The sequence below is a fragment of the Mytilus californianus genome, unplaced genomic scaffold (genome assembly GCF_021869535.1).
Source record: "Mytilus californianus isolate M0D057914Y unplaced genomic scaffold, xbMytCali1.0.p SCAF_8, whole genome shotgun sequence".
Classification (NCBI taxonomy): domain Eukaryota; kingdom Metazoa; phylum Mollusca; class Bivalvia; order Mytilida; family Mytilidae; genus Mytilus; species Mytilus californianus.
Window position 1 is genome coordinate 60,026,700 of NW_026262734.1, and position 27,180 is coordinate 60,053,879.

General features: G+C 37.6%; 38 non-coding genes across 38 annotated transcripts; 30 read left to right on the forward strand and 8 right to left on the reverse strand.

The window, feature by feature from the left end:
• The first annotated feature begins 205 nt into the window (after positions 1–205).
• Trnap-cgg (transfer RNA proline (anticodon CGG)) lies at positions 206–277 on the forward strand. Its single transcript has one exon. It is a non-coding gene; the product is annotated as a tRNA-Pro (tRNA).
• A 1,494-nt stretch (positions 278–1,771) lies between these two features.
• Trnag-ucc (transfer RNA glycine (anticodon UCC)) lies at positions 1,772–1,843 on the forward strand. Its single transcript has one exon. It is a non-coding gene; the product is annotated as a tRNA-Gly (tRNA).
• A 234-nt stretch (positions 1,844–2,077) lies between these two features.
• Trnag-ucc (transfer RNA glycine (anticodon UCC)) lies at positions 2,078–2,149 on the forward strand. The gene has a single exon. It is a non-coding gene; the product is annotated as a tRNA-Gly (tRNA).
• A 311-nt stretch (positions 2,150–2,460) lies between these two features.
• Trnav-aac (transfer RNA valine (anticodon AAC)) lies at positions 2,461–2,533 on the reverse strand. Its single transcript has one exon. It is a non-coding gene; the product is annotated as a tRNA-Val (tRNA).
• Positions 2,534–2,919: 386 nt separating this feature from the next.
• Positions 2,920–2,991, forward strand: Trnap-cgg (transfer RNA proline (anticodon CGG)). The gene has a single exon. It is a non-coding gene; the product is annotated as a tRNA-Pro (tRNA).
• Positions 2,992–4,510: 1,519 nt separating this feature from the next.
• Trnag-ucc (transfer RNA glycine (anticodon UCC)) lies at positions 4,511–4,582 on the forward strand. The gene has a single exon. It is a non-coding gene; the product is annotated as a tRNA-Gly (tRNA).
• Positions 4,583–4,816: 234 nt separating this feature from the next.
• Positions 4,817–4,888, forward strand: Trnag-ucc (transfer RNA glycine (anticodon UCC)). The gene has a single exon. It is a non-coding gene; the product is annotated as a tRNA-Gly (tRNA).
• A 311-nt stretch (positions 4,889–5,199) lies between these two features.
• Positions 5,200–5,272, reverse strand: Trnav-aac (transfer RNA valine (anticodon AAC)). The gene has a single exon. It is a non-coding gene; the product is annotated as a tRNA-Val (tRNA).
• A 387-nt stretch (positions 5,273–5,659) lies between these two features.
• On the forward strand, positions 5,660–5,731 carry Trnap-cgg (transfer RNA proline (anticodon CGG)). The gene has a single exon. It is a non-coding gene; the product is annotated as a tRNA-Pro (tRNA).
• A 1,494-nt stretch (positions 5,732–7,225) lies between these two features.
• Positions 7,226–7,297, forward strand: Trnag-ucc (transfer RNA glycine (anticodon UCC)). The gene has a single exon. It is a non-coding gene; the product is annotated as a tRNA-Gly (tRNA).
• Positions 7,298–7,531: 234 nt separating this feature from the next.
• Trnag-ucc (transfer RNA glycine (anticodon UCC)) lies at positions 7,532–7,603 on the forward strand. The gene has a single exon. It is a non-coding gene; the product is annotated as a tRNA-Gly (tRNA).
• Positions 7,604–7,914: 311 nt separating this feature from the next.
• Positions 7,915–7,987, reverse strand: Trnav-aac (transfer RNA valine (anticodon AAC)). The gene has a single exon. It is a non-coding gene; the product is annotated as a tRNA-Val (tRNA).
• Positions 7,988–8,373: 386 nt separating this feature from the next.
• On the forward strand, positions 8,374–8,445 carry Trnap-cgg (transfer RNA proline (anticodon CGG)). The gene has a single exon. It is a non-coding gene; the product is annotated as a tRNA-Pro (tRNA).
• A 1,495-nt stretch (positions 8,446–9,940) lies between these two features.
• Trnag-ucc (transfer RNA glycine (anticodon UCC)) lies at positions 9,941–10,012 on the forward strand. The gene has a single exon. It is a non-coding gene; the product is annotated as a tRNA-Gly (tRNA).
• A 234-nt stretch (positions 10,013–10,246) lies between these two features.
• On the forward strand, positions 10,247–10,318 carry Trnag-ucc (transfer RNA glycine (anticodon UCC)). The gene has a single exon. It is a non-coding gene; the product is annotated as a tRNA-Gly (tRNA).
• A 311-nt stretch (positions 10,319–10,629) lies between these two features.
• Trnav-aac (transfer RNA valine (anticodon AAC)) lies at positions 10,630–10,702 on the reverse strand. The gene has a single exon. It is a non-coding gene; the product is annotated as a tRNA-Val (tRNA).
• Positions 10,703–11,089: 387 nt separating this feature from the next.
• Positions 11,090–11,161, forward strand: Trnap-cgg (transfer RNA proline (anticodon CGG)). Its single transcript has one exon. It is a non-coding gene; the product is annotated as a tRNA-Pro (tRNA).
• A 1,495-nt stretch (positions 11,162–12,656) lies between these two features.
• On the forward strand, positions 12,657–12,728 carry Trnag-ucc (transfer RNA glycine (anticodon UCC)). The gene has a single exon. It is a non-coding gene; the product is annotated as a tRNA-Gly (tRNA).
• A 234-nt stretch (positions 12,729–12,962) lies between these two features.
• Trnag-ucc (transfer RNA glycine (anticodon UCC)) lies at positions 12,963–13,034 on the forward strand. Its single transcript has one exon. It is a non-coding gene; the product is annotated as a tRNA-Gly (tRNA).
• A 311-nt stretch (positions 13,035–13,345) lies between these two features.
• On the reverse strand, positions 13,346–13,418 carry Trnav-aac (transfer RNA valine (anticodon AAC)). The gene has a single exon. It is a non-coding gene; the product is annotated as a tRNA-Val (tRNA).
• Positions 13,419–13,805: 387 nt separating this feature from the next.
• Trnap-cgg (transfer RNA proline (anticodon CGG)) lies at positions 13,806–13,877 on the forward strand. The gene has a single exon. It is a non-coding gene; the product is annotated as a tRNA-Pro (tRNA).
• Positions 13,878–15,372: 1,495 nt separating this feature from the next.
• Positions 15,373–15,444, forward strand: Trnag-ucc (transfer RNA glycine (anticodon UCC)). The gene has a single exon. It is a non-coding gene; the product is annotated as a tRNA-Gly (tRNA).
• Positions 15,445–15,678: 234 nt separating this feature from the next.
• On the forward strand, positions 15,679–15,750 carry Trnag-ucc (transfer RNA glycine (anticodon UCC)). The gene has a single exon. It is a non-coding gene; the product is annotated as a tRNA-Gly (tRNA).
• A 311-nt stretch (positions 15,751–16,061) lies between these two features.
• On the reverse strand, positions 16,062–16,134 carry Trnav-aac (transfer RNA valine (anticodon AAC)). The gene has a single exon. It is a non-coding gene; the product is annotated as a tRNA-Val (tRNA).
• A 387-nt stretch (positions 16,135–16,521) lies between these two features.
• Positions 16,522–16,593, forward strand: Trnap-cgg (transfer RNA proline (anticodon CGG)). The gene has a single exon. It is a non-coding gene; the product is annotated as a tRNA-Pro (tRNA).
• A 1,495-nt stretch (positions 16,594–18,088) lies between these two features.
• On the forward strand, positions 18,089–18,160 carry Trnag-ucc (transfer RNA glycine (anticodon UCC)). Its single transcript has one exon. It is a non-coding gene; the product is annotated as a tRNA-Gly (tRNA).
• Positions 18,161–18,394: 234 nt separating this feature from the next.
• Positions 18,395–18,466, forward strand: Trnag-ucc (transfer RNA glycine (anticodon UCC)). Its single transcript has one exon. It is a non-coding gene; the product is annotated as a tRNA-Gly (tRNA).
• Positions 18,467–19,299: 833 nt separating this feature from the next.
• On the forward strand, positions 19,300–19,371 carry Trnap-cgg (transfer RNA proline (anticodon CGG)). Its single transcript has one exon. It is a non-coding gene; the product is annotated as a tRNA-Pro (tRNA).
• A 1,496-nt stretch (positions 19,372–20,867) lies between these two features.
• Trnag-ucc (transfer RNA glycine (anticodon UCC)) lies at positions 20,868–20,939 on the forward strand. Its single transcript has one exon. It is a non-coding gene; the product is annotated as a tRNA-Gly (tRNA).
• A 234-nt stretch (positions 20,940–21,173) lies between these two features.
• On the forward strand, positions 21,174–21,245 carry Trnag-ucc (transfer RNA glycine (anticodon UCC)). Its single transcript has one exon. It is a non-coding gene; the product is annotated as a tRNA-Gly (tRNA).
• An 833-nt stretch (positions 21,246–22,078) lies between these two features.
• Trnap-cgg (transfer RNA proline (anticodon CGG)) lies at positions 22,079–22,150 on the forward strand. The gene has a single exon. It is a non-coding gene; the product is annotated as a tRNA-Pro (tRNA).
• A 1,495-nt stretch (positions 22,151–23,645) lies between these two features.
• Positions 23,646–23,717, forward strand: Trnag-ucc (transfer RNA glycine (anticodon UCC)). The gene has a single exon. It is a non-coding gene; the product is annotated as a tRNA-Gly (tRNA).
• A 234-nt stretch (positions 23,718–23,951) lies between these two features.
• On the forward strand, positions 23,952–24,023 carry Trnag-ucc (transfer RNA glycine (anticodon UCC)). Its single transcript has one exon. It is a non-coding gene; the product is annotated as a tRNA-Gly (tRNA).
• A 311-nt stretch (positions 24,024–24,334) lies between these two features.
• Positions 24,335–24,407, reverse strand: Trnav-aac (transfer RNA valine (anticodon AAC)). Its single transcript has one exon. It is a non-coding gene; the product is annotated as a tRNA-Val (tRNA).
• A 385-nt stretch (positions 24,408–24,792) lies between these two features.
• Positions 24,793–24,864, forward strand: Trnap-cgg (transfer RNA proline (anticodon CGG)). Its single transcript has one exon. It is a non-coding gene; the product is annotated as a tRNA-Pro (tRNA).
• Positions 24,865–26,358: 1,494 nt separating this feature from the next.
• Positions 26,359–26,430, forward strand: Trnag-ucc (transfer RNA glycine (anticodon UCC)). Its single transcript has one exon. It is a non-coding gene; the product is annotated as a tRNA-Gly (tRNA).
• A 234-nt stretch (positions 26,431–26,664) lies between these two features.
• Positions 26,665–26,736, forward strand: Trnag-ucc (transfer RNA glycine (anticodon UCC)). Its single transcript has one exon. It is a non-coding gene; the product is annotated as a tRNA-Gly (tRNA).
• Positions 26,737–27,047: 311 nt separating this feature from the next.
• Trnav-aac (transfer RNA valine (anticodon AAC)) lies at positions 27,048–27,120 on the reverse strand. The gene has a single exon. It is a non-coding gene; the product is annotated as a tRNA-Val (tRNA).
• Positions 27,121–27,180: the final 60 nt, after the last annotated feature.

The window sequence follows — 27,180 nt, forward strand, 5'->3', positions numbered from 1 at the left end:
TTTTTCCTTTTGAAATGTCAAATTGATCCCACACGGAGCGTAAACATTTCAGTTATTCATTAAACACAGAAGCCGTACATAATCTGCAATCGATTCAGCTACAATCTGTCGATGAACATAAGTGATTCCAGAGATTGGAATACTTGTTCACCGTCTTGATGTGTAACATATTTTATAATCTATTTAATTTCAATTTGTAGTGTCAGGCTCGTTGGTCTAGTGGTATGATTCTCGCTTCGGGTGCGAGAGGTCCCGGGTTCGACTCCCGGACGAGCCCTATTTTTTGGCTTTGCAAAAGGATTCGCTACTAAAAAATTGATATCTAAAACTGGGGAGCCAATAATTTAAGACCACAATTTGGAGAACTATGGGCGCACAAATGGATCAACCCTACACTTATTCAAAGAGTACGATAGGGCAATCTCGTTACCCATCTGGATATTGTCTTCTCGTCCTCACCAACGACAGCCTGCAAAATGGACTATAGTCATAATACATCGCAAAGTATTCATCCAAAAGGGAGGCACGCTACACAGTATATTCACCCAAATGGCTATATTTCCTACCATGTATGTGTAATGGCTATACTGGTTTGTTCTTTTGCCCTCGGTGGATTTCGCTTCTCTTCATTTGCACTGAAAATATGCGTAACGTCTTTCGGAGTCTCTACCCTTCTTTAATTATGACACTTCGTCGTTACTGTGGTGATTCCATCTCATTCTTTGTCCAGGGAGTCTTGAAAGCGGATCGATGTGAACATTTCGGTCGGTAAGTCAGATTTACGTTTCCTCCCAGACAGACCACACAATGGCCAATATGGTTCTAGAAAGGTTATTGATAGAAGTAATAAGACTGACATTTACACGATGTTGTGGTATGCATTTCCGATTACGGAGAGGAGGGTTAAGTTTTTTGTTTTTTGTTTTTTTATTTTTTTATTTCCTTTCTTTCTTTCTTTAATTTCTTTTTTTTTTTTGTTTAATATACTATATATTGTGTTGTTGGAATTATCTTTTTCTTGATGAATTGCTAAATTTCATTCTTCCAATTCCCCTATCCCAGAGTTTGCTTGGCGTCTAAACATTATGAACGTGTTTTCTTTTATCCTGGTTTTTATACATTTTCTACTAAATTTATATTACGCCTCGGGCAGTCAAACTGTTCGTGTCGTCATTATGTAAACATATGTTCACCAGTCTTTGTTTCGTATACAGTGTATATCCTCAACATTGACGGAAGCAAATGCATCGATCTATTGCTCTTTTTTTTCTTTTTTTTTTTTTCAAACACGCATTTCTTCATAACCAGAAAACATTTTGTTCAAATAGTGGTTTTGAAAGTAACATATGTTCGAAGATTACGCCCTTCGGTAATTGATTGCCATTTCCACTCCAAATTATCATAAGCTTCAACTAGTGTACGATTATGCTAAATCGCACCATCATGATAAGACAAAGAATTAAAATTTCAAGACCCCTTTTTAACTTTCGATTGTTCATATACCATATTTAATAGGATAATAACGTACAGGACATCTTCGGCATCGAAGACTGAGAACAGATACATATGTATGTATATGTAGCAGCGTGAAAATAGATATTTTCAGTACGATAGATGGGGGCATTTCAAAGAAATAGACGTTATGAGAGAGATACCGATAGTATTATCATTATTTTAATTTCTTTTAGGCTGCATATGAATTGCCACGTAATTAAACTGGTTGTCTTACGTCTATGCTATAAGAGAGAATTTCATTCAAGATTGTAACATGGCGTCGGTGGTGTAACGGTTAGCATGGTTGCCTTCCAAGCAGTCGATCCGGGTTCGACTCCCGGCCGACGCACATAGTTTTTGTTAGGATTTGCTGGAATCAAATAGCCTGTTCCCTACTATACTAGTTAACGAACTTTCGGAAATGTAGTGTTTCTTTATTTGAGAGAGAAAAAAAATGAGATTGTTTTGGTATCTTTTGTCTAACTTGCATATATAATTTGCTATAAAACTTCAAATATATATTGATACGTGTTGAATTCGAATGCGATACATATGTAAGAAAATTGTAACAGGTGTATTTATGGCGTCGGTGGTGTAACGGTTAGCATGGTTGCCTTCCAAGCAGTCGATCCGGGTTCGACTCCCGGCCGACGCATGAATTTTTTATATTGCCTGCTATTTATTTTCTACGTCATTTTAGAAAACTCTCTGACCGTTTCGAGTCATGTCGTCTTAGTGCTTCCACACCTTTTTAAAAGATGCACCCCAGTGATATCCGATTTCGGACTACTAAGTATACCGTCATTTTACCTCATCCCTAATCAAGTTGATCAAAACCATTTGGACCAGCTCTGAACAAGTTTTGACACTAACAATAGAAATCTTGACACAAGTAAAACAGAAATCCAACTGTAATTACGTTGATGCCATTTCAAATTGTCCATTCTTCAAGCCAGCAAAAACAGATGTTTCCGCTGAGGATTGAACTCAGGACCTTCCGCGTGTTAAGCGGATGTGATAACCACTACACCACGGAAACCTTGGGTATCATGATGTGAATTTAAGCTTAAATCCTTAACGCTAGTCATGACGGAAATGAACGACACAGCTAGCATGCATTGCTGCTCAGGCATATCAACAGCTGACAGGATAGATGGTAAACTCAGCTTCTGTCGGCAGACACACGATATAACATACTGGATATGTTTGGGGTTTTTTTTTTTTTCCTTTTGAAATGTCAAATTGATCCCACACGGAGCGTAAACATTTCAGTTATTCATTAAACACAGAAGCCGTACATAATCTGCAATCGATTCAGCTACAATCTGTCGATGAACATAAGTGATTCCAGAGATTGGAATACTTGTTCACCGTCTTGATGTGTAACATATTTTATAATCTATTTAATTTCAATTTGTAGTGTCAGGCTCGTTGGTCTAGTGGTATGATTCTCGCTTCGGGTGCGAGAGGTCCCGGGTTCGACTCCCGGACGAGCCCTATTTTTTGGCTTTGCAAAAGGATTCGCTACTAAAAAATTGATATCTAAAACTGGGGAGCCAATAATTTAAGACCACAATTTGGAGAACTATGGGCGCACATTTTGGAGAACTATGGGCGCACAAATGGATCAACCCTACACTTATTCAAAGAGTACGATAGGGCAATCTCGTTACCCATCTGGATATTGTCTTCTCGTCCTCACCAACGACAGCCTGCAAAATGGACTATAGTCATAATACATCGCAAAGTATTCATCCAAAAGGGAGGCACGCTACACAGTATATTCACCCAAATGGCTATATTTCCTACCATGTATGTGTAATGGCTATACTGGTTTGTTCTTTTGCCCTCGGTGGATTTCGCTTCTCTTCATTTGCACTGAAAATATGCGTAACGTCTTTCGGAGTCTCTACCTTTCTTTAATTATGACACTTCGTCGTTACTGTGGTGATTCCATCTCATTCTTTGTCCAGGGAGTCTTGAAAGCGGATCGATGTGAACATTTCGGTCGGTAAGTCAGATTTACGTTTCCTCCCAGACAGACCACACAATGGCCAATATGGTTCTAGAAAGGTTATTGATAGAAGTAATAAGACTGACATTTACACGATGTTGTGGTATGCATTTCCGATTACGGAGAGGAGGGTTAAGTTTTTTGTTTTTTGTTTTTTTATTTTTTTATTTCCTTTCTTTCTTTCTTTAATTTCTTTTTTGTTTTTGTTTAATATACTATATATTGTGTTGTTGGAATTATCTTTTTCTTGATGAATTGCTAAATTTCATTCTTCCAATTCCCCTATCCCAGAGTTTGCTTGGCGTCTAAACATTATGAACGTGTTTTCTTTTATCCTGGTTTTTATACATTTTCTACTAAATTTATATTACGCCTCGGGCAGTCAAACTGTTCGTGTCGTCATTATGTAAACATATGTTCACCAGTCTTTGTTTCGTATACAGTGTATATCCTCAACATTGACGGAAGCAAATGCATCGATCTATTGCTCTTTTTTTTCTTTTTTTTTTTTTTTCAAACACGCATTTCTTCATAACCAGAAAACATTTTGTTCAAATAGTGGTTTTGAAAGTAACATATGTTCGAAGATTACGCCCTTCGGTAATTGATTGCCATTTCCACTCCAAATTATCATAAGCTTCAACTAGTGTACGATTATGCTAAATCGCACCATCATGATAAGACAAAGAATTAAAATTTCAAGACCCCTTTTTAACTTTCGATTGTTCATATACCATATTTAATAGGATAATAACGTACAGGACATCTTCGGCATCGAAGACTGAGAACAGATACATATGTATGTATATGTAGCAGCGTGAAAATAGATATTTTCAGTACGATAGATGGGGGCATTTCAAAGAAATAGACGTTATGAGAGAGATACCGATAGTATTATCATTATTTTAATTTCTTTTAGGCTGCATATGAATTGCCACGTAATTAAACTGGTTGTCTTACGTCTATGCTATAAGAGAGAATTTCATTCAAGATTGTAACATGGCGTCGGTGGTGTAACGGTTAGCATGGTTGCCTTCCAAGCAGTCGATCCGGGTTCGACTCCCGGCCGACGCACATAGTTTTTGTTAGGATTTGCTGGAATCAAATAGCCTGTTCCCTACTATACTAGTTAACGAACTTTCGGAAATGTAGTGTTTCTTTATTTGAGAGAGAAAAAAAATGAGATTGTTTTGGTATCTTTTGTCTAACTTGCATATATAATTTGCTATAAAACTTCAAATATATATTGATACGTGTTGAATTCGAATGCGATACATATGTAAGAAAATTGTAACAGGTGTATTTATGGCGTCGGTGGTGTAACGGTTAGCATGGTTGCCTTCCAAGCAGTCGATCCGGGTTCGACTCCCGGCCGACGCATGAATTTTTTATATTGCCTGCTATTTATTTTCTACGTCATTTTAGAAAACTCTCTGACCGTTTCGAGTCATGTCGTCTTAGTGCTTCCACACCTTTTTAAAAGATGCACCCCAGTGATATCCGATTTCGGACTACTAAGTATACCGTCATTTTACCTCATCCCTAATCAAGTTGATCAAAACCATTTGGACCAGCTCTGAACAAGTTTTGACACTAACAATAGAAATCTTGACACAAGTAAAACAGAAATCCAACTGTAATTACGTTGATGCCATTTCAAATTGTCCATTCTTCAAGCCAGCAAAAACAGATGTTTCCGCTGAGGATTGAACTCAGGACCTTCCGCGTGTTAAGCGGATGTGATAACCACTACACCACGGAAACCTTAGGTATCATGATGTGAATTTAAGCTTAAATCCTTAACGCTAGTCATGACGGAAATGAACGACACAGCTAGCATGCATTGCTGCTCAGGCATATCAACAGCTGACAGGATAGATGGTAAACTCAGCTTCTGTCGGCAGACACACGATATAACATACTGGATATGTTTGGGGTTTTTTTTTTTTTTCCTTTTGAAATGTCAAATTGATCCCACACGGAGCGTAAACATTTCAGTTATTCATTAAACACAGAAGCCGTACATAATCTGCAATCGATTCAGCTACAATCTGTCGATGAACATAAGTGATTCCAGAGATTGGAATACTTGTTCACCGTCTTGATGTGTAACATATTTTATAATCTATTTAATTTCAATTTGTAGTGTCAGGCTCGTTGGTCTAGTGGTATGATTCTCGCTTCGGGTGCGAGAGGTCCCGGGTTCGACTCCCGGACGAGCCCTATTTTTTGGCTTTGCAAAAGGATTCGCTACTAAAAAATTGATATCTAAAACTGGGGAGCCAATAATTTAAGACCACAATTTGGAGAACTATGGGCGCACAAATGGATCAACCCTACACTTATTCAAAGAGTACGATAGGGCAATCTCGTTACCCATCTGGATATTGTCTTCTCGTCCTCACCAACGACAGCCTGCAAAATGGACTATAGTCATAATACATCGCAAAGTATTCATCCAAAAGGGAGGCACGCTACACAGTATATTCACCCAAATGGCTATATTTCCTACCATGTATGTGTAATGGCTATACTGGTTTGTTCTTTTGCCCTCGGTGGATTTCGCTTCTCTTCATTTGCACTGAAAATATGCGTAACGTCTTTCGGAGTCTCTACCCTTCTTTAATTATGACACTTCGTCGTTACTGTGGTGATTCCATCTCATTCTTTGTCCAGGGAGTCTTGAAAGCGGATCGATGTGAACATTTCGGTCGGTAAGTCAGATTTACGTTTCCTCCCAGACAGACCACACAATGGCCAATATGGTTCTAGAAAGGTTATTGATAGAAGTAATAAGACTGACATTTACACGATGTTGTGGTATGCATTTCCGATTACGGAGAGGAGGGTTAAGTTTTTTGTTTTTTGTTTTTTTATTTTTTATTTCCTTTCTTTCTTTCTTTAATTTCTTTTTTGTTTTTGTTTAATATACTATATATTGTGTTGTTGGAATTATCTTTTTCTTGATGAATTGCTAAATTTCATTCTTCCAATTCCCCTATCCCAGAGTTTGCTTGGCGTCTAAACATTAAGAACGTGTTTTCTTTTATCCTGGTTTTTATACATTTTCTACTAAATTTATATTACGCCTCGGGCAGTCAAACTGTTCGTGTCGTCATTATGTAAACATATGTTCACCAGTCTTTGTTTCGTATACAGTGTATATCCTCAACATTGACGGAAGCAAATGCATCGATCTATTGCTCTTTTTTTTCTTTTTTTTTTTTTTCAAACACGCATTTCTTCATAACCAGAAAACATTTTGTTCAAATAGTGGTTTTGAAAGTAACATATGTTCGAAGATTACGCCCTTCGGTAATTGATTGCCATTTCCACTCCAAATTATCATAAGCTTCAACTAGTGTACGATTATGCTAAATCGCACCATCATGATAAGACAAAGAATTAAAATTTCAAGACCCCTTTTTAACTTTCGATTGTTCATATACCATATTTAATAGGATAATAACGTACAGGACATCTTCGGCATCGAAGACTGAGAACAGATACATATGTATGTATATGTAGCAGCGTGAAAATAGATATTTTCAGTACGATAGATGGGGGCATTTCAAAGAAATAGACGTTATGAGAGAGATACCGATAGTATTATCATTATTTTAATTTCTTTTAGGCTGCATATGAATTGCCACGTAATTAAACTGGTTGTCTTACGTCTATGCTATAAGAGAGAATTTCATTCAAGATTGTAACATGGCGTCGGTGGTGTAACGGTTAGCATGGTTGCCTTCCAAGCAGTCTATCTGGGTTCGACTCCCGGCCGACGCACATAGTTTTTGTTAGGATTTGCTGGAATCAAATAGCCTGTTCCCTACTATACTAGTTAACGAACTTTCGGAAATGTAGTGTTTCTTTATTTGAGAGAGAAAAAAAATGAGATTGTTTTGGTATCTTTTGTCTAACTTGCATATATAATTTGCTATAAAACTTCAAATATATATTGATACGTGTTGAATTCGAATGCGATACATATGTAAGAAAATTGTAACAGGTGTATTTATGGCGTCGGTGGTGTAACGGTTAGCATGGTTGCCTTCCAAGCAGTCGATCCGGGTTCGACTCCCGGCCGACGCATGAATTTTTTATATTGCCTGCTATTTATTTTCTACGTCATTTTAGAAAACTCTCTGACCGTTTCGAGTCATGTCGTCTTAGTGCTTCCACACCTTTTTAAAAGATGCACCCCAGTGATATCCGATTTCGGACTACTAAGTATACCGTCATTTTACCTCATCCCTAATCAAGTTGATCAAAACCATTTGGACCAGCTCTGAACAAGTTTTGACACTAACAATAGAAATCTTGACACAAGTAAAACAGAAATCCAACTGTAATTACGTTGATGCCATTTCAAATTGTCCATTCTTCAAGCCAGCAAAAACAGATGTTTCCGCTGAGGATTGAACTCAGGACCTTCCGCGTGTTAAGCGGATGTGATAACCACTACACCACGGAAACCTTGGGTATCATGATGTGAATTTAAACTTAAATCCTTAACGCTAGTCATGACGGAAATGAACGACACAGCTAGCATGCATTGCTGCTCAGGCATATCAACAGCTGACAGGATAGATGGTAAACTCAGCTTCTGTCGGCAGACACACGATATAACATACTGGATATGTTTGGGGTTTTTTTTTTTTTCCTTTTGAAATGTCAAATTGATCCCACACGGAGCGTAAACATTTCAGTTATTCATTAAACACAGAAGCCGTACATAATCTGCAATCGATTCAGCTACAATCTGTCGATGAACATAAGTGATTCCAGAGATTGGAATACTTATTCACCGTCTTGATGTGTAACATATTTTATAATCTATTTAATTTCAATTTGTAGTGTCAGGCTCGTTGGTCTAGTGGTATGATTCTCGCTTCGGGTGCGAGAGGTCCCGGGTTCGACTCCCGGACGAGCCCTATTTTTTGGCTTTGCAAAAGGATTCGCTACTAAAAAATTGATATCTAAAACTGGGGAGCCAATAATTTAAGACCACAATTTGGAGAACTATGGGCGCACAAATGGATCAACCCTACACTTATTCAAAGAGTACGATAGGACAATCTCGTTACCCATCTGGATATTGTCTTCTCGTCCTCACCAACGACAGCCTGCAAAATGGACTATAGTCATAATACATCGCAAAGTATTCATCCAAAAGGGAGGCACGCTACACAGTATATTCACCCAAATGGCTATATTTCCTACCATGTATGTGTAATGGCTATACTGGTTTGTTCTTTTGCCCTCGGTGGATTTCGCTTCTCTTCATTTGCACTGAAAATATGCGTAACGTCTTTCGGAGTCTCTACCCTTCTTTAATTATGACACTTCGTCGTTACTGTGGTGATTCCATCTCATTCTTTGTCCAGGGAGTCTTGAAAGCGGATCGATGTGAACATTTCGGTCGGTAAGTCAGATTTACGTTTCCTCCCAGACAGACCACACAATGGCCAATATGGTTCTAGAAAGGTTATTGATAGAAGTAATAAGACTGACATTTACACGATGTTGTGGTATGCATTTCCGATTACGGAGAGGAGGGTTAAGTTTTTTGTTTTTTGTTTTTTTATTTTTTTATTTCCTTTCTTTCTTTCTTTAATTTCTTTTTTGTTTTTGTTTAATATACTATATATTGTGTTGTTGGAATTATCTTTTTCTTGATGAATTGCTAAATTTCATTCTTCCAATTCCCCTATCCCAGAGTTTGCTTGGCGTCTAAACATTATGAACGTGTTTTCTTTTATCCTGGTTTTTATACATTTTCTACTAAATTTATATTACGCCTCGGGCAGTCAAACTGTTCGTGTCGTCATTATGTAAACATATGTTCACCAGTCTTTGTTTCGTATACAGTGTATATCCTCAACATTGACGGAAGCAAATGCATCGATCTATTGCTCTTTTTTTTCTTTTTTTTTTTTTTCAAACACGCATTTCTTCATAACCAGAAAACATTTTGTTCAAATAGTGGTTTTGAAAGTAACATATGTTCGAAGATTACGCCCTTCGGTAATTGATTGCCATTTCCACTCCAAATTATCATAAGCTTCAACTAGTGTACGATTATGCTAAATCGCACCATCATGATAAGACAAAGAATTAAAATTTCAAGACCCCTTTTTAACTTTCGATTGTTCATATACCATATTTAATAGGATAATAACGTACAGGACATCTTCGGCATCGAAGACTGAGAACAGATACATATGTATGTATATGTAGCAGCGTGAAAATAGATATTTTCAGTACGATAGATGGGGGCATTTCAAAGAAATAGACGTTATGAGAGAGATACCGATAGTATTATCATTATTTTAATTTCTTTTAGGCTGCATATGAATTGCCACGTAATTAAACTGGTTGTCTTACGTCTATGCTATAAGAGAGAATTTCATTCAAGATTGTAACATGGCGTCGGTGGTGTAACGGTTAGCATGGTTGCCTTCCAAGCAGTCGATCCGGGTTCGACTCCCGGCCGACGCACATAGTTTTTGTTAGGATTTGCTGGAATCAAATAGCCTGTTCCCTACTATACTAGTTAACGAACTTTCGGAAATGTAGTGTTTCTTTATTTGAGAGAGAAAAAAAATGAGATTGTTTTGGTATCTTTTGTCTAACTTGCATATATAATTTGCTATAAAACTTCAAATATATATTGATACGTGTTGAATTCGAATGCGATACATATGTAAGAAAATTGTAACAGGTGTATTTATGGCGTCGGTGGTGTAACGGTTAGCATGGTTGCCTTCCAAGCAGTCGATCCGGGTTCGACTCCCGGCCGAAGCATGAATTTTTTATATTGCCTGCTATTTATTTTCTACGTCATTTTAGAAAACTCTCTGACCGTTTCGAGTCATGTCGTCTTAGTGCTTCCACACCTTTTTAAAAGATGCACCCCAGTGATATCCGATTTCGGACTACTAAGTATACCGTCATTTTACCTCATCCCTAATCAAGTTGATCAAAACCATTTGGACCAGCTCTGAACAAGTTTTGACACTAACAATAGAAATCTTGACACAAGTAAAACAGAAATCCAACTGTAATTACGTTGATGCCATTTCAAATTGTCCATTCTTCAAGCCAGCAAAAACAGATGTTTCCGCTGAGGATTGAACTCAGGACCTTCCGCGTGTTAAGCGGATGTGATAACCACTACACCACGGAAACCTTGGGTATCATGATGTGAATTTAAGCTTAAATCCTTAACGCTAGTCATGACGGAAATGAACGACACAGCTAGCATGCATTGCTGCTCAGGCATATCAACAGCTGACAGGATAGATGGTAAACTCAGCTTCTGTCGGCAGACACACGATATAACATACTGGATATGTTTGGGTTTTTTTTTTTTTTTCCTTTTGAAATGTCAAATTGATCCCACACGGAGCGTAAACATTTCAGTTATTCATTAAACACAGAAGCCGTACATAATCTGCAATCGATTCAGCTACAATCTGTCGATGAACATAAGTGATTCCAGAGATTTTAATACTTGTTCACCGTCTTGATGTGTAACATATTTTATAATCTATTTAATTTCAATTTGTAGTGTCAGGCTCGTTGGTCTAGTGGTATGATTCTCGCTTCGGGTGCGAGAGGTCCCGGGTTCGACTCCCGGACGAGCCCTATTTTTTGGCTTTGCAAAAGGATTCGCTACTAAAAAATTGATAATCTAAAACTGGGGAGCCAATAATTTAAGACCACAATTTGGAGAACTATGGGCGCACAAATGGATCAACCCTACACTTATTCAAAGAGTACGATAGGGCAATCTCGTTACCCATCTGGATATTGTCTTCTCGTCCTCACCAACGACAGCCTGCAAAATGGACTATAGTCATAATACATCGCAAAGTATTCATCCAAAAGGGAGGCACGCTACACAGTATATTCACCCAAATGGCTATATTTCCTACCATGTATGTGTAATGGCTATACTGGTTTGTTCTTTTGCCCTCGGTGGATTTCGCTTCTCTTCATTTGCACTGAAAATATGCGTAACGTCTTTCGGAGTCTCTACCCTTCTTTAATTATGACACTTCGTCGTTACTGTGGTGATTCCATCTCATTCTTTGTCCAGGGAGTCTTGAAAGCGGATCGATGTGAACATTTCGGTCGGTAAGTCAGATTTACGTTTCCTCCCAGACAGACCACACAATGGCCAATATGGTTCTAGAAAGGTTATTGATAGAAGTAATAAGACTGACATTTACACGATGTTGTGGTATGCATTTCCGATTACGGAGAGGAGGGTTAAGTTTTTTGTTTTTTGTTTTTTTATTTTTTTATTTCCTTTCTTTCTTTCTTTAATTTCTTTTTTGTTTTTGTTTAATATACTATATATTGTGTTGTTGGAATTATCTTTTTCTTGATGAATTGCTAAATTTCATTCTTCCAATTCCCCTATCCCAGAGTTTGCTTGGCGTCTAAACATTATGAACGTGTTTTCTTTTATCCTGGTTTTTATACATTTTCTACTAAATTTATATTACGCCTCGGGCAGTCAAACTGTTCGTGTCGTCATTATGTAAACATATGTTCACCAGTCTTTGTTTCGTATACAGTGTATATCCTCAACATTGACGGAAGCAAATGCATCGATCTATTGCTCTTTTTTTTCTTTTTTTTTTTTTCAAACACGCATTTCTTCATAACCAGAAAACATTTTGTTCAAATAGTGGTTTTGAAAGTAACATATGTTCGAAGATTACGCCCTTCGGTAATTGATTGCCATTTCCACTCCAAATTATCATAAGCTTCAACTAGTGTACGATTATGCTAAATCGCACCATCATGATAAGACAAAGAATTAAAATTTCAAGACCCCTTTTTAACTTTCGATTGTTCATATACCATATTTAATAGGATAATAACGTACAGGACATCTTCGGCATCGAAGACTGAGAACAGATACATATGTATGTATATGTAGCAGCGTGAAAATAGATATTTTCAGTACGATAGATGGGGGCATTTCAAAGAAATAGACGTTATGAGAGAGATACCGATAGTATTATCATTATTTTAATTTCTTTTAGGCTGCATATGAATTGCCACGTAATTAAACTGATTGTCTTACGTCTATGCTATAAGAGAGAATTTCATTCAAGATTGTAACATGGCGTCGGTGGTGTAACGGTTAGCATGGTTGCCTTCCAAGCAGTCGATCCGGGTTCGACTCCCGGCCGACGCACATAGTTTTTGTTAGGATTTGCTGGAATCAAATAGCCTGTTCCCTACTATACTAGTTAACGAACTTTCGGAAATGTAGTGTTTCTTTATTTGAGAGAGAAAAAAAATGAGATTGTTTTGGTATCTTTTGTCTAACTTGCATATATAATTTGCTATAAAACTTCAAATATATATTGATACGTGTTGAATTCGAATGCGATACATATGTAAGAAAATTGTAACAGGTGTATTTATGGCGTCGGTGGTGTAACGGTTAGCATGGTTGCCTTCCAAGCAGTCGATCCGGGTTCGACTCCCGGCCGACGCATGAATTTTTAATATTGCCTGCTATTTATTTTCTACGTCATTTTAGAAAACTCTCTGACCGTTTCGAGTCATGTCGTCTTAGTGCTTCCACACCTTTTTAAAAGATGCACCCCAGTGATATCCGATTTCGGACTACTAAGTATACCGTCATTTTACCTCATCCCTAATCAAGTTGATCAAAACCATTTGGACCAGCTCTGAACAAGTTTTGACACTAACAATAGAAATCTTGACACAAGTAAAACAGAAATCCAACTGTAATTACGTTGATGCCATTTCAAATTGTCCATTCTTCAAGCCAGCAAAAACAGATGTTTCCGCTGAGGATTGAACTCAGGACCTTCCGCGTGTTAAGCGGATGTGATAACCACTACACCACGGAAACCTTGGGTATCATGATGTGAATTTAAGCTTAAATCCTTAACGCTAGTCATGACGGAAATGAACGACACAGCTAGCATGCATTGCTGCTCAGGCATATCAACAGCTGACAGGATAGATGGTAAACTCAGCTTCTGTCGGCAGACACACGATAAAACATACTGGATATGTTTGGGGTTTTTTTTTTTTTTCCTTTTGAAATGTCAAATTGATCCCACACGGAGCGTAAACATTTCAGTTATTCATTAAACACAGAAGCCGTACATAATCTGCAATCGATTCAGCTACAATCTGTCGATGAACATAAGTGATTCCAGAGATTGGAATACTTGTTCACCGTCTTGATGTGTAACATATTTTATAATCTATTTAATTTCAATTTGTAGTGTCAGGCTCGTTGGTCTAGTGGTATGATTCTCGCTTCGGGTGCGAGAGGTCCCGGGTTCGACTCCCGGACGAGCCCTATTTTTTGGCTTTGCAAAAGGATTCGCTACTAAAAAATTGATAATCTAAAACTGGGGAGCCAATAATTTAAGACCACAATTTGGAGAACTATGGGCGCACAAATGGATCAACCCTACACTTATTCAAAGAGTACGATAGGGCAATCTCGTTACCCATCTGGATATTGTCTTCTCGTCCTCACCAACGACAGCCTGCAAAATGGACTATAGTCATAATACATCGCAAAGTATTCATCCAAAAGGGAGGCACGCTACACAGTATATTCACCCAAATGGCTATATTTCCTACCATGTATGTGTAATGGCTATACTGGTTTGTTCTTTTGCCCTCGGTGGATTTCGCTTCTCTTCATTTGCACTGAAAATATGCGTAACGTCTTTCGGAGTCTCTACCCTTCTTTAATTATGACACTTCGTCGTTACTGTGGTGATTCCATCTCATTCTTTGTCCAGGGAGTCTTGAAAGCGGATCGATGTGAACATTTCGGTCGGTAAGTCAGATTTACGTTTCCTCCCAGACAGACCACACAATGGCCAATATGGTTCTAGAAAGGTTATTGATAGAAGTAATAAGACTGACATTTACACGATGTTGTGGTATGCATTTCCGATTACGGAGAGGAGGGTTAAGTTTTTTGTTTTTTGTTTTTTTATTTTTTTATTTCCTTTCTTTCTTTCTTTAATTTCTTTTTTGTTTTTGTTTAATATACTATATATTGTGTTGTTGGAATTATCTTTTTCTTGATGAATTGCTAAATTTCATTCTTCCAATTCCCCTATCCCAGAGTTTGCTTGGCGTCTAAACATTATGAACGTGTTTTCTTTTATCCTGGTTTTTATACATTTTCTACTAAATTTATATTACGCCTCGGGCAGTCAAACTGTTCGTGTCGTCATTATGTAAACATATGTTCACCAGTCTTTGTTTCGTATACAGTGTATATCCTCAACATTGACGGAAGCAAATGCATCGATCTATTGCTCTTTTTTTTCTTTTTTTTTTTTTCAAACACGCATTTCTTCATAACCAGAAAACATTTTGTTCAAATAGTGGTTTTGAAAGTAACATATGTTCGAAGATTACGCCCTTCGGTAATTGATTGCCATTTCCACTCCAAATTATCATAAGCTTCAACTAGTGTACGATTATGCTAAATCGCACCATCATGATAAGACAAAGAATTAAAATTTCAAGACCCCTTTTTAACTTTCGATTGTTCATATACCATATTTAATAGGATAATAACGTACAGGACATCTTCGGCATCGAGGACTGAGAACAGATACATATGTATGTATATGTAGCAGCGTGAAAATAGATATTTTCAGTACGATAGATGGGGGCATTTCAAAGAAATAGACGTTATGAGAGAGATACCGATAGTATTATCATTATTTTAATTTCTTTTAGGCTGCATATGAATTGCCACGTAATTAAACTGATTGTCTTACGTCTATGCTATAAGAGAGAATTTCATTCAAGATTGTAACATGGCGTCGGTGGTGTAACGGTTAGCATGGTTGCCTTCCAAGCAGTCGATCCGGGTTCGACTCCCGGCCGACGCACATAGTTTTTGTTAGGATTTGCTGGAATCAAATAGCCTGTTCCCTACTATACTAGTTAACGAACTTTCGGAAATGTAGTGTTTCTTTATTTGAGAGAGAAAAAAAATGAGATTGTTTTGGTATCTTTTGTCTAACTTGCATATATAATTTGCTATAAAACTTCAAATATATATTGATACGTGTTGAATTCGAATGCGATACATATGTAAGAAAATTGTAACAGGTGTATTTATGGCGTCGGTGGTGTAACGGTTAGCATGGTTGCCTTCCAAGCAGTCGATCCGGGTTCGACTCCCGGCCGACGCATGAATTTTTAATATTGCCTGCTATTTATTTTCTACGTCATTTTAGAAAACTCTCTGACCGTTTCGAGTCATGTCGTCTTAGTGCTTCCACACCTTTTTAAAAGATGCACCCCAGTGATATCCGATTTCGGACTACTAAGTATACCGTCATTTTACCTCATCCCTAATCAAGTTGATCAAAACCATTTGGACCAGCTCTGAACAAGTTTTGACACTAACAATAGAAATCTTGACACAAGTAAAACAGAAATCCAACTGTAATTACGTTGATGCCATTTCAAATTGTCCATTCTTCAAGCCAGCAAAAACAGATGTTTCCGCTGAGGATTGAACTCAGGACCTTCCGCGTGTTAAGCGGATGTGATAACCACTACACCACGGAAACCTTGGGTATCATGATGTGAATTTAAGCTTAAATCCTTAACGCTAGTCATGACGGAAATGAACGACACAGCTAGCATGCATTGCTGCTCAGGCATATCAACAGCTGACAGGATAGATGGTAAACTCAGCTTCTGTCGGCAGACACACGATATAACATACTGGATATGTTTGGGGTTTTTTTTTTTTTTCCTTTTGAAATGTCAAATTGATCCCACACGGAGCGTAAACATTTCAGTTATTCATTAAACACAGAAGCCGTACATAATCTGCAATCGATTCAGCTACAATCTGTCGATGAACATAAGTGATTCCAGAGATTGGAATACTTGTTCACCGTCTTGATGTGTAACATATTTTATAATCTATTTAATTTCAATTTGTAGTGTCAGGCTCGTTGGTCTAGTGGTATGATTCTCGCTTCGGGTGCGAGAGGTCCCGGGTTCGACTCCCGGACGAGCCCTATTTTTTGGCTTTGCAAAAGGATTCGCTACTAAAAAATTGATATCTAAAACTGGGGAGCCAATAATTTAAGACCACAATTTGGAGAACTATGGGCGCACAAATGGATCAACCCTACACTTATTCAAAGAGTACGATAGGGCAATCTCGTTACCCATCTGGATATTGTCTTCTCGTCCTCACCAACGACAGCCTGCAAAATGGACTATAGTCATAATACATCGCAAAGTATTCATCCAAAAGGGAGGCACGCTACACAGTATATTCACCCAAATGGCTATATTTCCTACCATGTATGTGTAATGGCTATACTGGTTTGTTCTTTTGCCCTCGGTGGATTTCGCTTCTCTTCATTTGCACTGAAAATATGCGTAACGTCTTTCGGAGTCTCTACCCTTCTTTAATTATGACACTTCGTCGTTACTGTGGTGATTCCATCTCATTCTTTGTCCAGGGAGTCTTGAAAGCGGATCGATGTGAACATTTCGGTCGGTAAGTCAGATTTACGTTTCCTCCCAGACAGACCACACAATGGCCAATATGGTTCTAGAAAGGTTATTGATAGAAGTAATAAGACTGACATTTACACGATGTTGTGGTATGCATTTCCGATTACGGAGAGGAGGGTTAAGTTTTTTGTTTTTTGTTTTTTTATTTTTTTATTTCCTTTCTTTCTTTCTTTAATTTCTTTTTTGTTTTTGTTTAATATACTATATATTGTGTTGTTGGAATTATCTTTTTCTTGATGAATTGCTAAATTTCATTCTTCCAATTCCCCTATCCCAGAGTTTGCTTGGCGTCTAAACATTATGAACGTGTTTTCTTTTATCCTGGTTTTTATACATTTTCTACTAAATTTATATTACGCCTCGGGCAGTCAAACTGTTCGTGTCGTCATTATGTAAACATATGTTCACCAGTCTTTGTTTCGTATACAGTGTATATCCTCAACATTGACGGAAGCAAATGCATCGATCTGTTGCTCTTTTTTTTCTTTTTTTTTTTTTTCAAACACGCATTTCTTCATAACCAGAAAACATTTTGTTCAAATAGTGGTTTTGAAAGTAACATATGTTCGAAGATTACGCCCTTCGGTAATTGATTGCCATTTCCACTCCAAATTATCATAAGCTTCAACTAGTGTACGATTATGCTAAATCGCACCATCATGATAAGACAAAGAATTAAAATTTCAAGACCCCTTTTTAACTTTCGATTGTTCATATACCATATTTAATAGGATAATAACGTACAGGACATCTTCGGCATCGAAGACTGAGAACAGATACATATGTATGTATATGTAGCAGCGTGAAAATAGATATTTTCAGTACGATAGATGGGGGCATTTCAAAGAAATAGACGTTATGAGAGAGATACCGATAGTATTATCATTATTTTAATTTCTTTTAGGCTGCATATGAATTGCCACGTAATTAAACTGGTTGTCTTACGTCTATGCTATAAGAGAGAATTTCATTCAAGATTGTAACATGGCGTCGGTGGTGTAACGGTTAGCATGGTTGCCTTCCAAGCAGTCGATCCGGGTTCGACTCCCGGCCGACGCACATAGTTTTTGTTAGGATTTGCTGGAATCAAATAGCCTGTTCCCTACTATACTAGTTAACGAACTTTCGGAAATGTAGTGTTTCTTTATTTGAGAGAGAAAAAAAATGAGATTGTTTTGGTATCTTTTGTCTAACTTGCATATATAATTTGCTATAAAACTTCAAATATATATTGATACGTGTTGAATTCGAATGCGATACATATGTAAGAAAATTGTAACAGGTGTATTTATGGCGTCGGTGGTGTAACGGTTAGCATGGTTGCCTTCCAAGCAGTCGATCCGGGTTCGACTCCCGGCCGACGCATGAATTTTTAATATTGCCTGCTATTTATTTTCTACGTCATTTTAGAAAACTCTCTGACCGTTTCGAGTCATGTCGTCTTAGTGCTTCCACACCTTTTTAAAAGATGCACCCCAGTGATATCCGATTTCGGACTACTAAGTATACCGTCATTTTACCTCATCCCTAATCAAGTTGATCAAAACCATTTGGACCAGCTCTGAACAAGTTTTGACACTAACAATCGAAATCTTGACACAAGTAAAACAGAAATCCAACTGTAATTACGTTGATGCCATTTCAAATTGTCCATTCTTCAAGCCAGCAAAAACAGATGTTTCCGCTGAGGATTGAACTCAGGACCTTCCGCGTGTTAAGCGGATGTGATTTTTTTTTATCTTTATTATATTCACACTTTGTATATACATATCACAGATTAGCGGATGTGATAACCACTACACCACGGAAACCTTGGGTATCATGATGTGAATTTAAGCTTAAATCCTTAACGCTAGTCATGACGGAAATGAACGACACAGCTAGCATGCATTGCTGCTCAGGCATATCAACAGCTGACAGGATAGATGGTAAACTCAGCTTCTGTCGGCAGACACACGATATAACATACTGGATATGTTTGGGGTTTTTTTTTTTTTTCCTTTTGAAATGTCAAATTGATCCCACACGGAGCGTAAACATTTCAGTTATTCATTAAACACAGAAGCCGTACATAATCTGCAATCGATTCAGCTACAATCTGTCGATGAACATAAGTGATTCCAGAGATTGGAATACTTGTTCACCGTCTTGATGTGTAACATATTTTATAATCTATTTAATTTCAATTTGTAGTGTCAGGCTCGTTGGTCTAGTGGTATGATTCTCGCTTCGGGTGCGAGAGGTCCCGGGTTCGACTCCCGGACGAGCCCTATTTTTTGGCTTTGCAAAAGGATTCGCTACTAAAAAATTGATATCTAAAACTGGGGAGCCAATAATTTAAGACCACAATTTGGAGAACTATGGGCGCACAAATGGATCAACCCTACACTTATTCAAAGAGTACGATAGGGCAATCTCGTTACCCATCTGGATATTGTCTTCTCGTCCTCACCAACGACAGCCTGCAAAATGGACTATAGTCATAATACATCGCAAAGTATTCATCCAAAAGGGAGGCACGCTACACAGTATATTCACCCAAATGGCTATATTTCCTACCATGTATGTGTAATGGCTATACTGGTTTGTTCTTTTGCCCTCGGTGGATTTCGCTTCTCTTCATTTGCACTGAAAATATGCGTAACGTCTTTCGGAGTCTCTACCCTTCTTTAATTATGACACTTCGTCGTTACTGTGGTGATTCCATCTCATTCTTTGTCCAGGGAGTCTTGAAAGCGGATCGATGTGAACATTTCGGTCGGTAAGTCAGATTTACGTTTCCTCCCAGACAGACCACACAATGGCCAATATGGTTCTAGAAAGGTTATTGATAGAAGTAATAAGACTGACATTTACACGATGTTGTGGTATGCATTTCCGATTACGGAGAGGAGGGTTAAGTTTTTTGTTTTTTGTTTTTTTATTTTTTTATTTCCTTTCTTTCTTTCTTTAATTTCTTTTTTGTTTTTGTTTAATATACTATATATTGTGTTGTTGGAATTATCTTTTTCTTGATGAATTGCTAAATTTCATTCTTCCAATTCCCCTATCCCAGAGTTTGCTTGGCGTCTAAACATTATGAACGTGTTTTCTTTTATCCTGGTTTTTATACATTTTCTACTAAATTTATATTACGCCTCGGGCAGTCAAACTGTTCGTGTCGTCATTATGTAAACATATGTTCACCAGTCTTTGTTTCGTATACAGTGTATATCCTCAACATTGACGGAAGCAAATGCATCGATCTATTGCTCTTTTTTTTCTTTTTTTTTTTTTTTCAAACACGCATTTCTTCATAACCAGAAAACATTTTGTTCAAATAGTGGTTTTGAAAGTAACATATGTTCGAAGATTACGCCCTTCGGTAATTGATTGCCATTTCCACTCCAAATTATCATAAGCTTCAACTAGTGTACGATTATGCTAAATCGCACCATCATGATAAGACAAAGAATTAAAATTTCAAGACCCCTTTTTAACTTTCGATTGTTCATATACCATATTTAATAGGATAATAACGTACAGGACATCTTCGGCATCGAAGACTGAGAACAGATACATATGTATGTATATGTAGCAGCGTGAAAATAGATATTTTCAGTACGATAGATGGGGGCATTTCAAAGAAATAGACGTTATGAGAGAGATACCGATAGTATTATCATTATTTTAATTTCTTTTAGGCTGCATATGAATTGCCACGTAATTAAACTGGTTGTCTTACGTCTATGCTATAAGAGAGAATTTCATTCAAGATTGTAACATGGCGTCGGTGGTGTAACGGTTAGCATGGTTGCCTTCCAAGCAGTCGATCCGGGTTCGACTCCCGGCCGACGCACATAGTTTTTGTTAGGATTTGCTGGAATCAAATAGCCTGTTCCCTACTATACTAGTTAACGAACTTTCGGAAATGTAGTGTTTCTTTATTTGAGAGAGAAAAAAAATGAGATTGTTTTGGTATCTTTTGTCTAACTTGCATATATAATTTGCTATAAAACTTCAAATATATATTGATACGTGTTGAATTCGAATGCGATACATATGTAAGAAAATTGTAACGGGTGTATTTATGGCGTCGGTGGTGTAACGGTTAGCATGGTTGCCTTCCAAGCAGTCGATCCGGGTTCGACTCCCGGCCGACGCATGAATTTTTAATATTGCCTGCTATTTATTTTCTACGTCATTTTAGAAAACTCTCTGACCGTTTCGAGTCATGTCGTCTTAGTGCTTCCACACCTTTTTAAAAGATGCACCCCAGTGATATCCGATTTCGGACTACTAAGTATACCGTCATTTTACCTCATCCCTAATCAAGTTGATCAAAACCATTTGGACCAGCTCTGAACAAGTTTTGACACTAACAATAGAAATCTTGACACAAGTAAAACAGAAATCCAACTGTAATTACGTTGATGCCATTTCAAATTGTCCATTCTTCAAGCCAGCAAAAACAGATGTTTCCGCTGAGGATTGAACTCAGGACCTTCCGCGTGTTAAGCGGATGTGATTTTTTTTTATCTTTATTATATTCACACTTTGTATATACATATCACAGATTAGCGGATGTGATAACCACTACACCACGGAAACCTTGGGTATCATGATGTGAATTTAAGCTTAAATCCTTAACGCTAGTCATGACGGAAATGAACGACACAGCTAGCATGCATTGCTGCTCAGGCATATCAACAGCTGACAGGATAGATGGTAAACTCAGCTTCTGTCGGCAGACACACGATATAACATACTGGATATGTTTGGGTTTTTTTTTTTTTTTCCTTTTGAAATGTCAAATTGATCCCACACGGAGCGTAAACATTTCAGTTATTCATTAAACACAGAAGCCGTACATAATCTGCAATCGATTCAGCTACAATCTGTCGATGAACATAAGTGATTCCAGAGATTGGAATACTTGTTCACCGTCTTGATGTGTAACATATTTTATAATCTATTTAATTTCAATTTGTAGTGTCAGGCTCGTTGGTCTAGTGGTATGATTCTCGCTTCGGGTGCGAGAGGTCCCGGGTTCGACTACCGGACGAGCCCTATTTTTTGGCTTTGCAAAAGGATTCGCTACTAAAAAATTGATATCTAAAACTGGGGAGCCAATAATTTAAGACCACAATTTGGAGAACTATGGGCGCACAAATGGATCAACCCTACACTTATTCAAAGAGTACGATAGGGCAATCTCGTTACCCATCTGGATATTGTCTTCTCGTCCTCACCAACGACAGCCTGCAAAATGGACTATAGTCATAATACATCGCAAAGTATTCATCCAAAAGGGAGGCACGCTACACAGTATATTCACCCAAATGGCTATATTTCCTACCATGTATGTGTAATGGCTATACTGGTTTGTTCTTTTGCCCTCGGTGGATTTCGCTTCTCTTCATTTGCACTGAAAATATGCGTAACGTCTTTCGGAGTCTCTACCCTTCTTTAATTATGACACTTCGTCGTTACTGTGGTGATTCCATCTCATTCTTTGTCCAGGGAGTCTTGAAAGCGGATCGATGTGAACATTTCGGTCGGTAAGTCAGATTTACGTTTCCTCCCAGACAGACCACACAATGGCCAATATGGTTCTAGAAAGGTTATTGATAGAAGTAATAAGACTGACATTTACACGATGTTGTGGTATGCATTTCCGATTACGGAGAGGAGGGTTAAGTTTTTTGTTTTTTGTTTTTTTATTTTTTTATTTCCTTTCTTTCTTTCTTTAATTTCTTTTTTGTTTTTGTTTAATATACTATATATTGTGTTGTTGGAATTATCTTTTTCTTGATGAATTGCTAAATTTCATTCTTCCAATTCCCCTATCCCAGAGTTTGCTTGGCGTCTAAACATTATGAACGTGTTTTCTTTTATCCTGGTTTTTATACATTTTCTACTAAATTTATATTACGCCTCGGGCAGTCAAACTGTTCGTGTCGTCATTATGTAAACATATGTTCACCAGTCTTTGTTTCGTATACAGTGTATATCCTCAACATTGACGGAAGCAAATGCATCGATCTATTGCTCTTTTTTTTCTTTTTTTTTTTTTTCAAACACGCATTTCTTCATAACCAGAAAACATTTTGTTCAAATAGTGGTTTTGAAAGTAACATATGTTCGAAGATTACGCCCTTCGGTAATTGATTGCCATTTCCACTCCAAATTATCATAAGCTTCAACTAGTGTACGATTATGCTAAATCGCACCATCATGATAAGACAAAGAATTAAAATTTCAAGACCCCTTTTTAACTTTCGATTGTTCATATACCATATTTAATAGGATAATAACGTACAGGACATCTTCGGCATCGAAGACTGAGAACAGATACATATGTATGTATATGTAGCAGCGTGAAAATAGATATTTTCAGTACGATAGATGGGGGCATTTCAAAGAAATAGACGTTATGAGAGAGATACCGATAGTATTATCATTATTTTAATTTCTTTTAGGCTGCATATGAATTGCCACGTAATTAAACTGGTTGTCTTACGTCTATGCTATAAGAGAGAATTTCATTCAAGATTGTAACATGGCGTCGGTGGTGTAACGGTTAGCATGGTTGCCTTCCAAGCAGTCGATCCGGGTTCGACTCCCGGCCGACGCACATAGTTTTTGTTAGGATTTGCTGGAATCAAATAGCCTGTTCCCTACTATACTAGTTAACGAACTTTCGGAAATGTAGTGTTTCTTTATTTGAGAGAGAAAAAAAATGAGATTGTTTTGGTATCTTTTGTCTAACTTGCATATATAATTTGCTATAAAACTTCAAATATATATTGATACGTGTTGAATTCGAATGCGATACATATGTAAGAAAATTGTAACAGGTGTATTTATGGCGTCGGTGGTGTAACGGTTAGCATGGTTGCCTTCCAAGCAGTCGATCCGGGTTCGACTCCCGGCCGACGCATGAATTTTTTATATTGCCTGCTATTTATTTTCTACGTCATTTTAGAAAACTCTCTGACCGTTTCGAGTCATGTCGTCTTAGTGCTTCCACACCTTTTTAAAAGATGCACCCCAGTGATATCCGATTTCGGACTACTAAGTATACCGTCATTTTACCTCATCCCTAATCAAGTTGATCAAAACCATTTGGACCAGCTCTGAACAAGTTTTGACACTAACAATAGAAATCTTGACACAAGTAAAACAGAAATCCAACTGTAATTACGTTGATGCCATTTCAAATTGTCCATTCTTCAAGCCAGCAAAAACAGATGTTTCCGCTGAGGATTGAACTCAGGACCTTCCGCGTGTTAAGCGGATGTGATAACCACTACACCACGGAAACCTTGGGTATCATGATGTGAATTTAAGCTTAAATCCTTAACGCTAGTCATGACGGAAATGAACGACACAGCTAGCATGCATTGCTGCTCAGGCATATCAACAGCTGACAGGATAGATGGTAAACTCAGCTTCTGTCGGCAGACACACGATATAACATACTGGATATGTTTGAGGTTTTTTTTTTTTCCTTTTGAAATGTCAAATTGATCCCACACGGAGCGTAAACATTTCAGTTATTCATTAAACACAGAAGCCGTACATAATCTGCAATCGATTCAGCTACAATCTGTCGATGAACATAAGTGATTCCAGAGATTGGAATACTTGTTCACCGTCTTGATGTGTAACATATTTTATAATCTATTTAATTTCAATTTGTAGTGTCAGGCTCGTTGGTCTAGTGGTATGATTCTCGCTTCGGGTGCGAGAGGTCCCGGGTTCGACTCCCGGACGAGCCCTATTTTTTGGCTTTGCAAAAGGATTCGCTACTAAAAAATTGATATCTAAAACTGGGGAGCCAATAATTTAAGACCACAATTTGGAGAACTATGGGCGCACAAATGGATCAACCCTACACTTATTCAAAGAGTACGATAGGGCAATCTCGTTACCCATCTGGATATTGTCTTCTCGTCCTCACCAACGACAGCCTGCAAAATGGACTATAGTCATAATACATCGCAAAGTATTCATCCAAAAGGGAGGCACGCTACACAGTATATTCACCCAAATGGCTATATTTCCTACCATGTATGTGTAATGGCTATACTGGTTTGTTCTTTTGCCCTCGGTGGATTTCGCTTCTCTTCATTTGCACTGAAAATATGCGTAACGTCTTTCGGAGTCTCTACCCTTCTTTAATTATGACACTTCGTCGTTACTGTGGTGATTCCATCTCATTCTTTGTCCAGGGAGTCTTGAAAGCGGATCGATGTGAACATTTCGGTCGGTAAGTCAGATTTACGTTTCCTCCCAGACAGACCACACAATGGCCAATATGGTTCTAGAAAGGTTATTGATAGAAGTAATAAGACTGACATTTACACGATGTTGTGGTATGCATTTCCGATTACGGAGAGGAGGGTTAAGTTTTTTGTTTTTTGTTTTTTTATTTTTTTATTTCCTTTCTTTCTTTCTTTAATTTCTTTTTTTTTTTTGTTTAATATACTATATATTGTGTTGTTGGAATTATCTTTTTCTTGATGAATTGCTAAATTTCATTCTTCCAATTCCCCTATCCCAGAGTTTGCTTGGCGTCTAAACATTATGAACGTGTTTTCTTTTATCCTGGTTTTTATACATTTTCTACTAAATTTATATTACGCCTCGGGCAGTCAAACTGTTCGTGTCGTCATTATGTAAACATATGTTCACCAGTCTTTGTTTCGTATACAGTGTATATCCTCAACATTGACGGAAGCAAATGCATCGATCTATTGCTCTTTTTTTTCTTTTTTTTTTTTTCAAACACGCATTTCTTCATAACCAGAAAACATTTTGTTCAAATAGTGGTTTTGAAAGTAACATATGTTCGAAGATTACGCCCTTCGGTAATTGATTGCCATTTCCACTCCAAATTATCATAAGCTTCAACTAGTGTACGATTATGCTAAATCGCACCATCATGATAAGACAAAGAATTAAAATTTCAAGACCCCTTTTTAACTTTCGATTGTTCATATACCATATTTAATAGGATAATAACGTACAGGACATCTTCGGCATCGAAGACTGAGAACAGATACATATGTATGTATATGTAGCAGCGTGAAAATAGATATTTTCAGTACGATAGATGGGGGCATTTCAAAGAAATAGACGTTATGAGAGAGATACCGATAGTATTATCATTATTTTAATTTCTTTTAGGCTGCATATGAATTGCCACGTAATTAAACTGGTTGTCTTACGTCTATGCTATAAGAGAGAATTTCATTCAAGATTGTAACATGGCGTCGGTGGTGTAACGGTTAGCATGGTTGCCTTCCAAGCAGTCGATCCGGGTTCGACTCCCGGCCGACGCACATAGTTTTTGTTAGGATTTGCTGGAATCAAATAGCCTGTTCCCTACTATACTAGTTAACGAACTTTCGGAAATGTAGTGTTTCTTTATTTGAGAGAGAAAAAAAATGAGATTGTTTTGGTATCTTTTGTCTAACTTGCATATATAATTTGCTATAAAACTTCAAATATATATTGATACGTGTTGAATTCGAATGCGATACATATGTAAGAAAATTGTAACAGGTGTATTTATGGCGTCGGTGGTGTAACGGTTAGCATGGTTGCCTTCCAAGCAGTCGATCCGGGTTCGACTCCCGGCCGACGCATGAATTTTTTATATTGCCTGCTATTTATTTTCTACGTCATTTTAGAAAACTCTCTGACCGTTTCGAGTCATGTCGTCTTAGTGCTTCCACACCTTTTTAAAAGATGCACCCCAGTGATATCCGATTTCGGACTACTAAGTATACCGTCATTTTACCTCATCCCTAATCAAGTTGATCAAAACCATTTGGACCAGCTCTGAACAAGTTTTGACACTAACAATAGAAATCTTGACACAAGTAAAACAGAAATCCAACTGTAATTACGTTGATGCCATTTCAAATTGTCCATTCTTCAAGCCAGCAAAAACAGATGTTTCCGCTGAGGATTGAACTCAGGACCTTCCGCGTGTTAAGCGGATGTGATAACCACTACACCACGGAAACCTTGGGTATCATGATGTGAATTTAAGCTTAAATCCTTAACGCTAGTCATGACGGAAATGA